This window comes from Ciconia boyciana, unplaced genomic scaffold (assembly GCF_034638445.1).
Source record: "Ciconia boyciana unplaced genomic scaffold, ASM3463844v1 HiC_scaffold_40, whole genome shotgun sequence".
Lineage (NCBI taxonomy): Eukaryota > Metazoa > Chordata > Aves > Ciconiiformes > Ciconiidae > Ciconia > Ciconia boyciana.
Genome location: NW_027328408.1, coordinates 16,622 through 35,000, shown reverse-complemented (window position 1 = coordinate 35,000; position 18,379 = coordinate 16,622). Strand labels below are relative to the sequence as shown.

Sequence of the window (18,379 nt, the reverse complement as noted above, 5' to 3'; positions counted from 1 at the left end):
ACCGTGTGGACAAAAGTCGGTACTGCAGCTGGGGAGGCGCGCATGCGCAGTGACGGACTTTCGAGTGCTCTCTGCTGCCGCCGTGTGGACAAGATGCAGTACTGCAGCTGGGGAGCCGCGCATGCGCAGTGGTGCAATTTTTTTTCGTGCTCGCTGCTGCCGCCGTGTGGACAAAATGCAGTAGTGCAGCTGGGGAGCCGCGCATGCGCCTTGGCGCACTTTCCCCCCCCAGCTCGCTGCTGCCGCCCGCTGGACAAAAGTCGGTACTGCAGCCAGGGAGTCGCGCATGCGCGCTGGCGCAATTTTTTTTCCGTGCTCGCTGCTGCCGCCATGTGGACAGAGATCGGTACTGCAGGTGGGGTGCCGCGCATGCGCAGCGGCGGACTTTCGAGTGCTCGCTGCTGCCGCCCGGTGGACCAGGGTCGGTACTGTAGCTGGGGAGCCGCGCATGCGCGTTGGTGCATTTTTCCGGGCTCGCTGCTGCCGCCGTGTGGACAATAATCGGTACTGCAGCTGGGGAGCCGCGCATGCGCAGTGACGGACTGTCGAGTGCTCTCTGCTGCCGCCCGGTGGACAAAAGTCGGTACTGCGGGTGGGGAGCCGCGCTTGCGCAGTGGCGCATTTTAAAGTGATCGCTGCTGTCGCTCAGGGGAACAGGGTCGGTACTGCAGATGGGGATCTGCGCATGCGCGGTGGGTCTTTTTGGCTCGCTGCTGCATCCCGGTGGACAAATGTCGGTACTGCAGCCCGGGCGCCGCGCATGCGCATTGGCGCATTTGTGTTGTGCTCGCTGCTGCCGCCCGGTGACCAAAACTCGGTACTGCAGCTGTGGAGCTGCGCATGCGCGGTGCTGCATTTTTCGGGTGCTCGCCGCTGCCGCCCTGTGGACAAAACTCGGTACTGCAAGCTGGGCAGCCGCGCATGCGCGGTGGCGCCTTCGCCCGACCTCGCTGCTGCCACCCTGTGGACAACAGTCGGTACTGCGGCTGAGGAGACGCGCATGCGCGCTGAAGCATTCGTTTTGTGCTCGCTGCTGCCGCCCGGTGACCAAAAGTCGGTACTGCAGCCTAGGAGCCACGCATGCGCGGTGCCGCTTTTTCGTTGTGCTCGCTCCTGCCGCCCCGTGGACAAGCGTCGGTACTGCTGGTGCGGCCCGGCGCATGCGCGGTGGCGCATTTTCCCGTGCTCTCTACTGCCGCCCAGGGGAACAACGTCGGTACTGCAGCTGGGGAGCCGCGCATGCGCGATAGCGGTTGTTTGGGGTTTTGGGGGGTTTTGGTTTGTTTTTGTTTTTTTTTTCTGCTCGCTGCTGCCTCTGTGTGGACAGAAGTCGGTACTGCAGCTGGGGAGAGCTCGCTCTGCCTTGTTGCCATTTAAAATTTCTTCGTATACATCCTCTTTTTATGCACTTTTAAACTCCTTTTTTTAGTCATATATATGAGTTCTTTTTCTATTTTATCACCCTATATATCTCGATTTAGATTTTTTTTCATATTCTACCATCCTTTATCGAATAGAGTAGACAGAGGGGTTTCTTGTCAAATCTTTTTACGTATATATAAATAAAATTTTTCAATATACATAAAAATGAGAGATTTTTCTCTGCTTCAATGCCTCACACCCCTATTTACAGGTTTTCATTATTTAATCCCTCCCCCACCAATTCTCAGGCATTTGGGGGCTGTCACCCCCTTTCGGGGGGTGAACTGTCCCGTGACCCCCCCCTCCCCCCACTCAACCTGCTCCTCTGCCACATCACCATCGTCCCCCCCAGTGACACTGGGGTGCCCCAACAGACATCATCACTCCCCAGCCTCCCCTCTTCTTCGTCACACCCAAAAGACAAACAAAACAAGGGAAACTGCCCCAACTGCCACCTCCTTATGTCACCGAAATCGGGAATCAAACTCCTTAACACCAATGTAGTATTAAGAAGCAGGCATTCTTTACTACGGCACCGGATGCACGGGGGATCGCTCCACCTAGCGTGCATACCGCAGGTTACATCAGCCGAAACTTATATTGTCCAGTTACATACATATGCATCAAGTTTCCTGGAATGATAATGCATATTCATTCTATTTCCCGGAACTAATTATCATACTTGCGTGGTCATTACGCATGCGTCCTTGAGCTCCGAGGGGCTTCCGTGGGGGTCTCTGGTGGTCCTTGGTGGCCGTACAGGTGTGTCCTTTAGTCGACCCCTTCTTCTGGACACGCGCAATCCCACCTTGCTTATGTAACTTGCTCCCCTTCTTCATGGTGCATGGTTCCTAACAATGATTTGGCACCCTTAGCACAAACCAATTATTCTAACCACCCTTGACTCTTTGTCAAGATGGGCTGGGGCTGTACTGGGAACGTAGCAGCATGACCGTACTACTCCTTGTCCAATTGTCTTTGGGCATAGTAGCATAGCCATAGCCATAGGTGTACAAACACAATATTAAAGCATTGTCTAACCTGCTCCTATCTCTATGTTGCTGAGTTACAAAAGAACAAACTAACAATTTTGGTTACATCTGGTTACACTTACTTTCATCAGGCCATTTACATATGTACATGCCCCACCAAAAAAGGGGAGCTCCGCTAGAAAAATAAAGGGGGGGGCAGCCCCCCCAGCCCCTGTCCCGCAGCCTGGCAGCCGCCCCACGCCATAGGGGAGCGTGCCCGAGGACGGTGCCACGTCTCTCGCTCGGCCTCTGCTCCGCCACCTTCCCCTCCCTTCCCGCGCTGCGACGGGCTCCCCAGGGCAACAAACGGCCCCGGTCCCTCTCGGCCCCGGGCTCTCCCCACCACCTGCGGGGCACCCACCGCACACAGAGCCAGGAGCCTCCAGCCACAGGGCTGGCCCCTGACCCTCACCATGCTTCACGACCCGCAGGGAAACCTGGCCGGGGGGATCTAGGGAGCACCACCAGACGCTTACAGCAAGACCGCTGAAAAACAAAAACCCCACATTCCCTTTCAGCACATGAAAAAAACAGCACAGCAGAAAGTACAGGGATTCAGTCGGAATAAGGGATAGGAGAGGAGCTGAGCTAAAGCAGGATTCTAGGGAAACGGGTCCGCTCCAGATACAGCGCACGCTTTAACAGCTACACGGACTGCAACGCTTCAAATCCCTATTGAGACCAAGCGGTAGGATTTTCAACACCTTCTTCACCTAAAAGTGAACGCTCTTGCTGCTCTTGGAAAACGCCTCGTCGCTTCCTTCCAGCACTGCTGCAGGGAGACAGCCCGGTGAGGCTGCAGGACAAGGCCGGACCGTCATCAGAATCTACGCTTACGGATCCACCACAACGGCTACGGCCCTCGCGGCTGCTGCTGCTGCTGCACGTCTTGCTCGCTCGGTCAAGAAAGCTGAAAGGGAAGTGTAAACCTTTAGAGAGTAACATGGAAAATAAAGAACACATCTCAGTAATTCACTCTACGCTAAAAAGGTGGCCGTATGTTTATAGACATCCAACAACAAGACTCACACTAGAAAAGCATTTGAGTTTCCTTTTGCATTCATTTAACTTGCACAGCTGGGATACCGTTAAACCATCTCTCTCCAAAATGCACGGTTATAACGTGACTGGGGGGGGTTGTGCGCTATGTCCCTCCTAGTGACATCTGCCCAGCTGCGCTGCCCAAGAGAGACGTTACTGAAGCGCCAGGGAAACGCGCCATGGAAAGAGAGGCAGAAATAAAGCACTGCAGAGCACGCCGTCAAAATACTGGGGAAAACCCCGTAACGTTCAGTTGCCTCTCTCTTGAAACATGGAGAACAAATACCTCACTGCTGAAACACACCTCCTAAGTTGCATGCCACAGCTATTGGGCAGTTACAGTTTCAACAGTGCCAGTCGCTTTGTCAATGACACCATTTTAACTTCTGTTTAAAGTTCCAGTTTGATAGAAAAGTCAGTGAGATAAGAGATCCCCCAGACGGTTTCACTGGGGGGAGGGGGGCGCAGAAATCAAATCCCCAGTGCTGCAATACATCAGGCTACCAAAAGGGACCGGCAGATTTGCTAATGCTTTTGGCTGTACCGAAGCATGCAGAGGAACGCCTTTCGATCATATCTCGGCTGTTGCAACCGACAACCAAAAACCAGCGATGCCATCAACTTTTGGAAGACGTGCTGGGCTTGGGTCCTTGGAAGGAAATTGACTTTTCTGGGTGTTTTTAAAGAGAGTGAAAAGTCTTGCTGCTGATGACTTCTACTGGCACGTCCAGCCGCTCCGATGGGAAGTTCGTCAAATGCAACTTCTTTGAATGAGAAGGATTGCCAGTCGGGAAAATCTCTTTCCAACTGAAGTCAAAAATTACACACCGTAGCTTCAGGAAAAAGGACCTTCTCGAAGCAGTAACTCACCAAAACCACATCAGGACTCACTGGCGGTACTTACAAGGCTGCTAACGCTTCTTGGGAAAGCCTGGAAAACACGCGGAAGCGACGCCCATTTGTCCCGTTTTGGCCACGTCTCTTCTTTGACCTTGACGGCTTTTCGTACGGATGCTAGGATCGCAGTAAGGCTTTTCAAGTACTCCTACAAGATATTTTAAAACCTTACTGACTGAAAAAGCAGAAAGCTTTTCCCAGGAAAACAAAGGCTCTTTCTTCTGAACACCTGAACTCTTCCCAACAGTTTCTTTCCTCTTTTAGTACAAAATTATTTTCACAGTATCATTTCATAGGAAGCGCACAGAAACAGAAGATTACGCTTTCGGGAAGAGAAAAGAAACGGAGGGAAGTCAGCTTTGCGTAGGCACGCTCCAGAACACGCCTTTTTCTATCTGTAGTATTTGTGTTGAAATACTTCACAGAAAAACTACAGAAGGAGAGTTGGCACATTCTTCACCTTAACTTTCAAGTCCCCGCTACGAGTACCTTAGGAAAAACGCAGGCACACATCGTAGACGTACCGTGGACTTGCAGACCACTACGGATCCTTTCCGTCCGTCTTGCACTTTCCTGGCAGAAGAAAGGGCGACCACGGCGAAATGGTGGCGGCTGACATTCTGCTGAGAGAGGAAAAAAAAACCTTTAGCATAAAGCTGGGTAGGAATCTAAAGCTTCCTTTTTTGGTGAAGCTTGGTGAAGACTACAACTGAGCAGAGGAAAAAGTGTTTTGAATCATCTTTGGTACAGTTGACGATACAGGCCGCTAGAGCTTGGGCACTTTTTAGACAACCGTGCCTTTTTTTGACTCACGGGCAGCTTTGGTTTGCGCAGCAAAAAGCGCAGCAAGAAGACGGCACGCCCTCAGACCCAGAGCGCAACCCTCCGGATGGCCACACGCCCCTCGCTGTTTTGAGGAGGAGCCGCCGAGCACCCCTGCGAGCACAGCTGCACACGCAACATCACTTTCACCTACGCTGATTTCAGCGGATGCAGTTTCTGAAGCTTTACACTGAAAACCGTATCTTGACACTTCGCCACAGGAGAAGCGATCCGTAACTAGAACCCCACAAAAACCTTGAAACACCACTTGCAATCCCACAGCAGCGACAGCTTCAGAACTATTTAGACCAGGAACAAGGGAGAAAAATAAAACCGCTTCATCGCACGCACGGGAAAGCGGCAGAGAAAAGGGTCAGCATTCGTAGCCCTCACAGAAAACAGGCATTCTCCTTCCTTTCCTAAAGCCCTCTGTTGGGTCTAAATACCGCAGCACTACCGTGGCAGTATCGAGAGCAGGGAACAACAGCCCCGCCGCTGGACGTTTCCGTAGCGGCATACATAAACAGAGGGACACGTTTTGCCACGCACAACCCTGAACTTCCTGAAAACTCACGTTTACCAAAAAAAGAGCCACTTGGAGCATACTGCCCAGCAGCGTTTGGCAATAAAACTGCCATGTGGTGGACCCACGCAAATCGCTTGGTAACTTGCTATTTGCTTCCCGTTGTTTTTCTTCCTTCGGAAATTCTACTTGCGGCCAAGTTATTCACTACGGCTTCAAGCATTGACCTTCCTGGGATTACCAGCACATCTACACAGGCAAGTAACTTACCTGCTCTTCTACCATTGTCCAAATTCCAATTACAGTCATGAAAGAGGAGTGAAAGAGAAGAAAAGGAGAGCTCAGGCAGCAAGAGAGCTCTGCAGGCTGCCGCCACTCAGCGTCGCACTCTTCTTTTTAAACCACACACACGCGCCCCCCCCAAAAAAAAAGACCAAAAACCCCGTGACCTTGTACCTTTTTTCTTTCAGAGCTCATCCCTGTCTCAGCACGCCGTCTTGTCAAAGCGTGAAGTGCAGATGATCTGTAGCCCAATGACATTTGCGTGCGATGGATACGTGTTCAGAAGGAGTCCAGATCTGTAAGACAGGTGCCGTTTTGGTGGGTTTAATAATCATCACTCGAGTGCATTGACTGACACGTTTGGGAGGAAACTAACTGTTGTGGTTTAGCCCCAGTCGGCAATTAAGTGCCACCCAGCAGCTGGCTCACCCTCCCCCCCCCAGGGGGATGGGGGAAAGAAGCCAAGGAGCAAAAGTCAGAAAACTCGTGGCCTCAGATAAGAAGAGGTTAATCATCGGAACAAAACAAGAAGAAGAATGAATTATCATGAGAAGGAAAACAACAAGAGAGCAAGAGAGGAACAAAACCCAGGAAAAAACAAGGGATGCAAGCCCTCACCACCCGCCGACCGATGCCCAGCCACTCCCCCAGCAGCGATCCCTATCCCCCGGCCAACTCCCCCCAGTCTCCATACTGGGCATGACGCCAGATGGCACGGAATAGCCCTTTGGCCAGCTTCCATCAACTCTTTTGGCCGTGTCCCCTCCCAGTTTCTCGTGCGCCCGGCAGAGCACGGGAAGCTCAAAACTCCTTGACCAGTGGAAGCATTTCTTAGCAACAACTAGAACATCACTGTGTTATCAACATTATTCTCATCCTAAAATCCAAAACACAGCACTATACCAGCTACTAGGAAGAAAATTAGCTCTATCCCAGACGAAACCAGGACACTCATTCCCTTTTAAACGCAGCGTCTCCTTGGGGGAAAAAAAATGTGTTAGAGACGGAAAAAAAAAAAAAAAAAGACAACTCAGGGCTCCCAACCACCACCGAGCAGTGGGGAAATTAACGAAAGCGAAGACAAAGAGCAGCAACGCTGTAATCCTGATCACGGACTTCAGAGACCCTCCAAGTCTACACCTCAAGCCTAGGAATGACTAGTCCTTTTTTGGAAGGACAAACTTTTTTTACATAAAACTCCTAGACTGAAGGCTCCACGGAAGAGAATGCGGATTGACCCACAGCACAGCATGCCATCAACGCTCTAATGAAAAAAAAAAAAAAAAAGGAATAAAAATCAAGCTGAAATGTCAGTTTCCATCACATTTCACTCATTCTATTTCTACTGGCATCTAGGTGCTCCAAAATTAACTCTACTGACACCATAGTTCACTAACAGGGTAGTTGTGCATATAAAAAGAAAAGGCTCTTGCCAACTTGCCCATAAAGTCAGTCTGAACAAACAGAAGAGAAACACTTGACCCTGAAGAAGGTAACAGGCAGCTCTTCATTTATCCGAGATGAAAGTTCGTTCTTTTACCCGAAAGGAAAACCTTCGGAACTGCCAAGGGACCAATCCAGGAACGAGGCACGCTCTGTTACCCGCAGGTCTTCATCACCTTTTCTGCACTGGCAGCAGATTTGCCTTTTCTCTGGGTTTCAGGTGGAGCATCTGTAGCGTCCCTGAACTCGCAAAGGTTTCTCCCCGCTCCCCCGGCCCCATACGCGCGATTCCCTGAGCGGCAAGCGGGACCGACCACGCGGGATTTTCTTCACGTGACGCCGAAGGTGACACTGGGAAAAGAGGAGGCAAAAAATGATCCTGTTTGTCACACCCAGCCGACGGGGAAAACACAGGGGAGGGTTCTGCCAGAGGGGCCCTGCGGGGCCAGGCCGTGCACCCCGGCAGCTCCAACCGACCGGCCCCTCTCCCCTTTGCCAGGTACCGGGGAGACACCGCTGCCTCCCGCTGCCGCCTCGCCCGCGCCCCCTCGCAGCGGGGCTGCCCCAGGAGAGCCGGGGCACCCCCACCTCGCCCCCACCCCCAGGAACGGGACCGGGAGACACCCTCCACGCAGGGAGGGGCGCAGGGCGTGGATTTAATCCCCGAGGGAAGAGGCCAGGCTCCCCGCTGGCAGAAGGACCGCTCGCCTCCCTGCTGCTCAGAGACGCTGGCTGGGGACAGCCCGGCCTGCGCCCGGCCGCTCTGCAGCCCCGCTGGGAGCGCAGTCCGGCCGACGGATGCTCCAGCGAATAGACGCTCCGGCTCATGGCCGCCCCTGCTCAGCTAACGTTGCCTCTGGCTAACGCACGCTCCAGACAGCGGACACCCCATCTCCTTCCAGCTCCTCCTCGCTACAGCTCTGGCTAACCGAAGCTCCAGCTCCGCACCGAAGCTCCGCTGGATTTCAGCTCCTTCTCCTTACGAGCTCCAGCTATTTGCCACAGTCTGGGCTTTGGACAAGCTCGGAAAGCGGTCGCTGTCAGAACTTGAAAATATGACTATTAAACATCACAGCTGGACGCTGTGGAAATACCGATTCATCAGTTTGTACGATTAAGTAGTTAAGAACTATTCTCAGCAGCGGACAAAGAAGAGCTGGGCTCCAAGAGGGCGTGCGGGCTCTGAAAAGCACCCTTCCCCCCCCAGAGACCACCTCAGACCGAGAGGCTGGCCCGGGGCACGCCGGCCTCCCGAACTCTGGGCTCCGACGTGACCAGACCCCCACCCTCCAGGGAGGGTCCGTGCACCCTGCCCACCCTCTGCTTTCCCCCGCAGCCCCCAACGCCCTCCCCCCGCCCTGCGCAAACAGCCAAACTGGCTTCTGCTTTGGGCCCCCAAACCAGCTCCCATTTCTGAGCCCACAAACCCACCTGCTCAGCCTGTTCTCGAGTCCCAAAAATGCAGCACTTCACCTCTGCTCCTCAGCCCAAAAACGTACCGCTCGGTCCCCTCTGGCAGGTCCTGAAAACGCACGACTCAAGCTGTTTCTCAGCCCCAAAGTCAGCCCCCTGAGCCTCTTTTCAAGCCCCGAGAACACAAGACCTGCTCTCCATTTTCAGGCCCCAAACCAGCTCACCCTCTCTGCTTTCCGACCCCTTTGCGGTCCCCATGCGTGATGCTGCGGGGTGGGGGGAGCGGAGCCACCCCACAGCCCTGCACCCCCAGGGCCACACGTGCACTTTTTGGGAGCGCTTGGGCACTGCGGAGGGCCCGGCCCCACGCCTCTGCAGGGCCGCACCAGCACAGGCAGGGCATCGCTTTATTACGGCTGCTTCCGGCTCGCTTTCTCCGGCACTGGTTGGGGGTGCCGGGCCCGCACCCCAAACCCCCGCAGCCCCAAGCACCCCTGCGGGGAGCCGGGCCCAGCCGCCTCCAGGAACCCCCGCCCGCCGCAGCCGCGGCCCTTCCCCGCCACTCCGGCCACCGGCACCCGCCCGGCGCCGCAGGAGCCCCCCGGGCCGCCGCTGCCCGACCTGCGCCGGGAGCGGCAGAGCCTGCCCAGCTCCACAAGCAGAACCTGAGAGCCAGATGGGGCTGCCCCTACTCCCCCCGGCTCGCACACGGGTTCGGCCCCAAAACCCCCCGATGAACCCCAGGAGAGCGCTCGGCCCGGGGCTGCTTTTTCCCCCGCCAGTCCCAAGAGAACAGAGCCTGCACCCGCCCCTATTTCATACAGGGATGGGGAGCAGGACAGAGGACTGGAAAGAGAAAAGGAAGACAAGGGAGAAGACTGAGGTGCCGCCAGAGAATGAAAGGCCGAAAGAAAAGGTCAGAGACGTAGAGGAAATCAAACACAACAGGGACGAGAAGCCCTGCAGAGAGATGGAGCAAGAAAAGGCAGGGTCAGCGAGCAGGACAGAGGGGTAGAGAACTAGAGGCCAAAGGAGAGGAAGAAGAACAGAGGAACGTGACGGCGACAGGGCGCAGGACATACAGACAGAGAGAGAAAAACCACAGGGAACAGGACAAAGGGACTGGGAAAGCAAGAAAGGGTCAGATTTGTACAAAGAGACCAAGAAGGAAAAAGGAAAAAGAGCAAGCCATGGGCTAGAGGACAGAGGCAGAGGAAAAAAGGGCCAGGGAGCAGGACAGAGAAGGAGAGAAAGGAAAAAGCGGAGACAGGGAAGAGGGTCAGGGAGAGGAAGCAAAGGGCAGGGAGCAGGAGAGAGGTGGAGAAAGAAGCGCTGGGGCAGAAGGATAGAAAGAGAACAAAGACAGACAGGAAGAAGGATGGCGGACGATAGAGAGGGGAAAAAGAAGGACGAGGAGCAGGACGCAGATTGTCAGACAGGGACAGGGAGCAAGACCACGCGCTGGCTTACGCATACAGACCCTGCGGTGCACGCTGGCGGCCTGGCCTGCCGCGGACTACGAGGAGGGATCCTTCCTCACCCGGAGAGGCAGGCTCTCTCTTGCCTGCAGCGGGAGGCAGCCGCCAGACGGCCTTCCATTTCTTCTTCTTTACCCTTCTCTGGCTTCTTTCTCCAGCTTCAGCCGCAGCAGCTCCTGTCCACAGCCAGCAAGCGCTCCGCCCGTCCCTTTTCGCCCCCACGCCGCGAGGAGAGCCAGGCCAGGCACAGACAATCCACGCAAGCCTGAGGCGGGTGCCGTCACCGGCAGCCCCGGGGGAGGAAGGGACGACCGTGTCCTCAGCGCAGCCTCTGGGAGAGGGAAAGAAGAAGCAGACACCGTTATTACCGCAGATCGCCGCCGGCTGAAGCCTCTCCTTCCGCAGGGGCTTCTCGAGACGCGCGGAAGGCCAGCTTGCCACCGGCACGACGGGGCTTGGGAGCGACCTGGGGCTACAGGACAGGCTTCAGGGGAGGGGCTGGAGCTGGGGGCAGCTGCGCGTGGGGGGGCAAGCGGGGCCGGGGGAGGCTCAGGGGGAGCTCTGAAAGCGGGGAGCCGCCCGGCGTCTGCGCCTGGGGGGGTGTCCGCCTTCTTCCCCTCTCCCCTTCTCTCAGCTCTCGGGCAACTCCCTGGGGCTGCCCTGACCCAGCTCGCCTCCGGCACACCGGCAGCCTGCCGCAGCGGGCACTTTCAGGCTTCCCGTCCCACAGCCAGCGGGCAGAAGACACCCCCGCGCCCGCCAAAGGGGCTCGCTCGCCTTACCGCTGCCCCAGGACGCCCGCCGCCGCCGAGACCCGCGCCCAGCGCGCCGCCATGCCGCTCCCGGGCACCGCGCATGCGCCGGCCGCCGACGGCGCGCCGGAGGGGCCAGGGCTGGCGCCCGAACGCCGGGCGGCGGCACCGCGCTGCGGCCGTGCCGCCGCGGCAGCAGCGGAGGCGGCAGCGCCGCTGCGCCCTTGTGCGGTGTCGGCGCTGCAGTACCGCGCCGCGGCACCGGCAGCAGCGAGCACCCGGCGGGCGGCGCGGACCCAGGGGCGGCACCGGCGCTGCAGTTCCGCGCCGAGCGCCCGCCGGCAGCGTGCACGGGGGGCGGCGGCAGCGGCGGCGTTTCCTTACCGGGAGGCAGCAACGAGCGCGGCGGCGGCGCTTCGCAGGCACCGCGGCACCGCCTTGCCGTTACCGGCGGACGGCAGCCGCGGTGAGCACGGCGGCACCCCACCGCACATGCGCGGTGCCGGACCTGCAGTACCGCGTTTCCTCCGCCAGAGGGCAGCAGTGAGCGCGGGCGCCGCCGCGCGCCCGACCGCCCCCCCCCGCCCCCCCGCGCGCGCGCGCACCACGGCTGCCGGCCCCGGCAGGTACCCGGAGGCCAGCATGGGGCGAGGACGCACCCCGGCGTGCTGCACACACCAGCGGGGCTGGCTGGAACCTCCCTGCCGAAAGACTACATCTCCCGGCATGCCCTGCGAACAACGTGCCCGACCACAAGCTGGCTACCCCAGGACTACAGCTCCCAGCATGCTGCGGGCTGCTGCCTTCTGTGCCATTTAACCCTATGGGGACACCGTCCCCTACGCCCTCCTCCCCTCACCGGCACCCGCGGGACCCCGCTGCGCCTGCGGAGGCCGGCTCGCAGGGCCGGGATTCCCAGCACCACCACCGGCTCCGCTTCGGGTCCGATGCTTCCCCAGCTGCCCCGCACCCCTCCGCACGACCTGGAAACCCCCCCACACACAGACACGCACCCGGGGACGGGGGCCTTTGTGTCGGGACCACCCTTTTGCAGGGCCCCGACCCGACCCAGCTGCTTCCCCAGCACTACCCCTACCCCCCGGTGAGCCCCAGCGCTCAGGCAGCCCCGCGTGTCCCTGTGCGGCCTCCCCCCTGCCCCGGTGCATCAGCTTTCCCCCATCCCCTCGGCTTCTGGGCCACCCGCGACCCCAGCGCCGCACCCTCCGCTCCTTGGCCCTAGTGCGGGTCTTCCTGGACCCGGTCGCTGTTGCCCCAGCCCCACCTCCCCCTTTGTGTCACCTTCCCGGGATGTTCCCGGTCGCAGGGACCGCCCCCACCCCGGCCCCATTCACCTGTTCTGTGCTTGCAGCCTCAGTCCCGGTCCCAGCATGTATTGCTCAGCACTGGCGTTGTTGTCCTGGACCTACCCTGCTGGGGTGATGTGAACACCACCCTCATGGCAGTAGCCCAGCTCAGCAGCCCCCGGCCCACAGCTGCAGCCCGTGTGGGGACACGGGCACCATAGCCATCAGCCCTGCTGGCCACTCCAGAGGCTTGTCAGCCCCAGGCCCTGGGCCCAGAGCTGCATCCCACCGAGAACACAGGCTATTGCCCTCGGCCCCACTGGGGACAGCTGTGGTCGCTGGGACAGCAGAGGGTGCCCCAGCTCCTGAGGGCAGCTTGCCAAAAGCCAAAGGGAGAGTCCTGGGCTGCACAGGAAGAGAAAAGGGGATGAGAACAAAGGGAGAGCCCTGGAGTGCAATGCTGGGGTGGGAGGAAGCCATCAGCAGGTGACAAGGAAAACATAGGACTCTGGGGGCACAGGAAGGGGGGGGGGAGGGGCCTGGGCCCCACAGAGAGGAAAACAGTTGACCCTAGAGCACACCAAAAAAGCACTGGCAAAACTCTGGGATGGGAGGAAAGCTAAGCAGGAAGCATTGCGGCACGCTGTATGACAAACACAGGGCCTTGGGACACACAGAAGGACTCGGGGGGAACCTAAAATATGAATTCAGGAGTTCAGAGGGCTCCAGGGCACGGCCAAATACAAACTGGTGCACACCAAAAGGGCTGCGCAGCATGCCACGGGGCTCAGTGTCGCTGTTTGCTTAGGGACATGGTGTAGTGGTGGTCTTGGTAGTGTCAGGCTTACGGTTGGACTCGATGATCTTAAAGGTCTTTTCCAACCTATACGATTCTGTGATTCTGTGATGGGAAGCGGCCTGCAGCCACCACCAGACCCTATGGAAACTCCTTCTCTCAGCACCGTTTGTGCTGGCCCCAGACCTTCGCCCGTACCTTGGGTACCGTAGGTGGTTGCCCCCTCAGCGACCTCGTTGGGAATGAAGAGCTCACAACCCGTATTCCTTCAGATCCTCCTCTCTGTCCCCTCTGTCCACCCTTGCCCCAGACCAAACAGCCCAGACCAGCCCTTGCCGTGCTCCGGCCTCACTCGCCCCTCACCTGCCCAACACACAGGGCTCTCCCCCCACTAACTGGCACCGCCTCAGCCGAGGGACCCTGTGCCCAAAGCCTGCTTCCAGGCGGGCTTGCGCGCCTGCCTCCCCGCAGCTCCAGCGTGTCTGCGTCTGCAAGAGCAAGGGCGCGTGCACGGGCCCAGAAGGAGGAGCAATCTTGGCTTCCCTAACCGTATTTTACTACTGTTTGTGCGCTATTCCCACCCAGACCTTCGTATGCGCATACCTAACCCAAAAATCTCTTCGCCCTTAGCACCTTCAGTCACTCGCAGCGCTGAGGTTCTTCCCCTCTCTCAAAACTTACTTGCTCTTTCCTGTCTCCTTGTCGCACCTCCTCGGCCCTTTCTGTACATTCTTCCTTCAAACAACACGCCTGAAATCAACAAAATGGGTCAAGCAGCCGTCTTCAAGTTGATGCCTCTGATAGGATTATCCTACAAACCAATCCAACTCCTAAGGTCATTGGACAATTCTAGTTTTAGAGCATTTTCCCAAAGCTTTTAAGTGCGGTTCCCTGCTAGGTTATGTGATAAAAAGCTTGTCTCCATAAACTCCAAGTCACACAGAGGCGCTATGCCAGGTAAGGCACCCCAGTGACCCAGCCAGAGAAACGGATTCCCTGCCCGGGCTCCTCCCAGAGCTGTCCCGGCAGAGCCGCCAGCCCCACGGTACGGGGTGACACTTGTCACGACGAGTAGACGGGAGCGGCTTTCCGGATCACCATACAGACTGAGAAAGGTTGCCGACTAAGGCTGTGGGACGCACGTGGGGACCGCACAGGATGTACTATGGTCTGTTTACTGGAGGAACCAAAGGTGGGGAAGGGGAGGTAGCAGAGGAGTTTGGGGAGGAACAAGCATCGGAAAAAGAGAGGGACAAGGGGATAAAAAGGGCTGGTGGCACGCAAATAGGTTGCTGGTCAGTAGGATTGTCTGGCCATGCCCTGTGCCTGATCAGCAGAGTCTCCTGTCTTCTCATTAACTCCATCCCTAGGTATTTTTGTGAGTGAAAGGTTCTCTGGTTTTGTGTGCGTGCGTGTGTGAGGGCCGAGGCCGAGCGGCCGAGGTGCAGGGCCGAGCTGTGGGGCCTAGGCTGAGTCGTGGGACCTAGGCCGAGCGGCGGCCTCATCCCTGGAGCTCGGCAGGCATCCTAGATGGCATAGAAAAGAACAAGAACACTCTTTTTTGGGAACAGAGATCTTAGGAGAGGTGCGATGGCAACAAAGCGAGTCCAAAGGGGGCTTACGGAGCTAAAAGCGTGCTGCTCGGGAGGCAGCGTGACAGTAGCAGAGGGCTTCTGAGAGGGACAGACACAAGAAGGCTCGAGGACACGGTGAAGAAGTCCAGAGGGGATTTGAACAGACTACGGATGTCCTCAGGGGACCAGGGACTGAACAGAGGTGTCCTAGCTAGCAGAGAGGACAACATGAGTGCTCTGGAGATGAAAGACGTCAGCGGGAATGGTTCTCGGGAGCAAGAAGGGTGCAAATTGTGCTACAGAGCCACAGAGGGCTGCGGGGCACGAGGACGGCCTCAGGAGGCACGGTGACGGCACAAGGCGGCTGCTGAGAGAGAGAGAGAGACAGACAGACAGACAGACAGAAGGCAGCTCTGGCAGGCAATGCAAAACTCAAGAGGGTGTCCCAGCGATGTCCTCAGGGGATGAGCGACCGAACGGAGACATCCTAGACAGCAGTGAATAAGGTAAGGGAGCTGTGGGGCACAACGACAGCCTGAGGAGGGGTTCTGTCCGAATAAGAGAGAGACACAAAGAGGGCTGCAGAGCTGGAAGGGTGCCGTGGGGCACGAGGACAGTCTCGGGCGGCGTCATGACAGGAACGAGGCGCCTCCGCGGGTCCGGGGAAACGTGGACAAAGAGACAAACAAAGGATTGCTGACACAATGAGGTCCTCGGGAGGGGATCTGAACGGAGTAGAGATGTCCTCAGGGGACCGGGGACCGAACAGAGGCATCCGACATGGCGGAGGGAAGGCAAGAGTGCTCTGAGGGAAAACGGAAGCCTGAGGAAGCGTTGTCTCTGAAGAAGAAAGATACAAAGCCCGCTGCAGAACTAAAGGATGGCCATGGACCACAAGGGCGCTGGCAGGAAGCGTCGCGACAGAAACAGAGGGGTGCCGAGATGGCCAGAGAGACAGAAGGCGGCTTGAGGGCACAAAGGCACTGGGGAGGGGATCTGAACAGAGTACGGAGGTGACGAGGGAGACGCCGACCCACTGGAGGCAAGCGAGATGGAGGAGAGGACAAAGAGACTGCTCTGAGGAAGAGGGAGGAGATGTTCTTACAAAGCCAGAGGGGTACAAGTTACGCTTCAGAAATAACAGCATGCCGAGGAGACCCTCTAACGCCTCAGGATGAATGGAGAGAAGAGAAAAAAATAAAAGACAGAAAGAAAATTTAAGCAGCAACAGGGTATGTGACAAGACAGAGAGAACTAAAAACACAGGGACAGACAGCTCGATAAAAGTCAATACAGAAAGAACACTGAAAAAGCAAAAGGGTACAAGGCAGAGGAGAAAAAATTTAAAAATAGGAAGAGCAAACTAGATAAAAGCAGGCATAGAGAAAAACTGAAAAACAAAGGCCTTCAAGGAAGAAAACAATAAAATAGAGGGACAGCAAACTAAATAAACAAAGACACAGAAACAACATTTAAAAAGCGACAGGGTGTCGTGGTTTAGCCCCAGCCGGCAGCTAAGCACCACGCAACCGCTCGCTCACTCCCGCCCCGGTGGGATGGGGGAGAGAATTGGAAGAGCACAAGAAAACTGGTGGGTCGAGATAAGAACAGTTTAATAATCGGAACAAAATAGTAGGAATAATAATAATGAATTGTAATGAGGAGGAAAACCACAAAAGAGAGCGAGAGGAACAAAACCCAAGGGAGGGAAAATAAAAAAAGATACAACCGCTCACCACCCGCCGACCGACGCCCAGCCAGTCCCCGAGCAGCGACCGCTACCCCCCGGCCAACTCCCCCCAGTTTCTATACCGGGCACGACATCCTATGGTATGGAATAGCCCTTTGGTCAGTTTGGATCCACTGTCCTGGCTGTGCCCCCTCCCATTTCTTGTGCACCTGCCAGAGCATGGGAAGCTGAAAAAGTCCTTGACTGGTGTAAACACCGCTTAGCAACAGCCAAAACATCAGCGTGTTATCAATCTTATTCTCATCCTAAAATCCAAAACACAGCACTATAGCAGCTACCTGGAAGAAAATTAACTCTATCCCAGCCAAAACCAGGACACAGGCTATGGCACAGGCTAGCGTGAAAGAGAAAATAAAGACAGTGAACTGGATACAAGGAGATATAGAAAAAAATTCAAAAGCAACGTGACACAGGAAAGCCTGGAAATAATAAAAAAATAGGGTTAGACATCTGGGTAAAAGTAGGCAGAAAAAAATTTTACAGGTCACCATATACAGCACAGATAGGGAAAAAATAAACAAGAGACAGAAAAAATACATACAAGTGAACATAGAAACAAAAATTCAAAAGCTTTTTCAATTCAAAAGACATTAAGAGAGGAAAAAAAAAAAAGCAAAAAACCCAAGTAGATGGAGACATAAAAAGAAAAATTTAAAGGCAACTGGGCACAGCACAGACTAGAACAAATTAAAAAATGAGGACAGCAAACCGGATAAAGATAGACGAGGAAAGACAATTTAAAAGCAACGGGGTACAGGACAGACAGGAAACAATTAAACGGGGAGAGACATCTTGACTAAAGTAGACACAGAATGAAAATTTTAAAAGCAACAGGATACAGGAAAAAATTAAAAAAAAAAAAAAAAAGAGAGACAGAAAACAAGATAAGAGTACACCTAGAAACAAAATTTCAAAAAGAGAAGAATTATGAGAGTAAAAAAATGAAAAATAGGGACAGTTTACTAGAAAAAAGTAGACAGGGTGCAGAGCAGAGGGAGTCACTGCAAAGAGAGACAGGCCACTGCGCAGAGGGAGGCCTCGAAATGCCATTTTCCCCAGCAATGCGGAAGAAGGCAGTGCGGGAAGAGTGAAATAATAGCAGGTGGGGAGCTGGAACGGGAGGGGCATAGAAAGGAAACGTAGAAGGTGACGGTGTGGAGGGCAGCGCTAGCAGAAGGGCAAAAAGCTTTGGGGAGCCAAACAGCCTGAAAGGGAGACAGAGGCAGGTACAGGCAAGGAGGCAGGCAGAGGTCTGGAGAAGCACGGCAGAGAGGGGCCCGGAGGCACGCGAGGGATGCGCGACTCACCGCAGCTCCTGCCACCGCCGGGAGACCTTCAGCGCCCCGGGGCTTCTCTCTCGGCCCCTGCCCCTTCCTCCTCCACAGTGCCGGCTGCCTCGCCCGCCCAGGTGCCCCGATGCTCCTCTCCCAAGAGGCTTCCCAGAGACACGGCGGCTCACGTGTGCGGCCGACGGGGGCACCGAGCTCCCGGCACCACGCGCTGGTGGTGCGCTCTGTCGGGGACGGCTGGGAGGGATCCTTCCCGGCTGCAGGGACCGGCTGCTCCTTGCTGGAGGCAGCTGCCTGGGGAAGCCCCTTCCTTTCACTCCTCAGCCAGCTCCCGCAGGCAGGCATGCCTAGGCAGCCGCCTCCCCAGGTAGAGCCCCTCGGCACAGCAGGGCGAGCCCCTCCTCAGCCCTTTAAACCCTTGGCCCAGCCCCAGCCCTTTTTAAACCCTGGGCCCAGCCCCATCCTCACCTCATGGGTCCCACCTGTGCTGCCCCGGGCCACAGCTGGAGCCCATCGGGAACAGGGGGCCAATTACCCCAACCCTCACAAGCCAGACACAGCC

The 18,379-nt window shown here is 56.4% G+C and overlaps 1 long non-coding RNA gene across 12 annotated transcripts; it reads right to left on the bottom strand.

Annotated features, from left to right (window-relative positions):
• Positions 1–1,923: 1,923 nt before the first annotated feature.
• On the bottom strand, positions 1,924–18,068 carry LOC140645892 (uncharacterized). Of its 12 annotated transcripts, none has more exons than XR_012040094.1 (10): positions 17,836–18,068; positions 13,886–13,954; positions 12,457–12,535; positions 10,355–10,683; positions 8,893–8,983; positions 6,193–6,314; positions 4,916–5,014; positions 4,399–4,539; positions 3,167–3,363; positions 1,924–2,273 (listed from the first exon to the last, which is right to left on the bottom strand). It is a non-coding gene; the product is annotated as an uncharacterized lncRNA (long non-coding RNA). The 12 variants fall into 12 exon arrangements; XR_012040095.1 differs by having other exon boundaries at positions 12,457–12,532; XR_012040098.1 differs by lacking the exons at positions 12,457–12,535; positions 13,886–13,954; positions 17,836–18,068 and adding exons at positions 6,922–6,995; positions 7,638–7,812; positions 11,489–11,639.
• Positions 18,069–18,379: the final 311 nt, after the last annotated feature.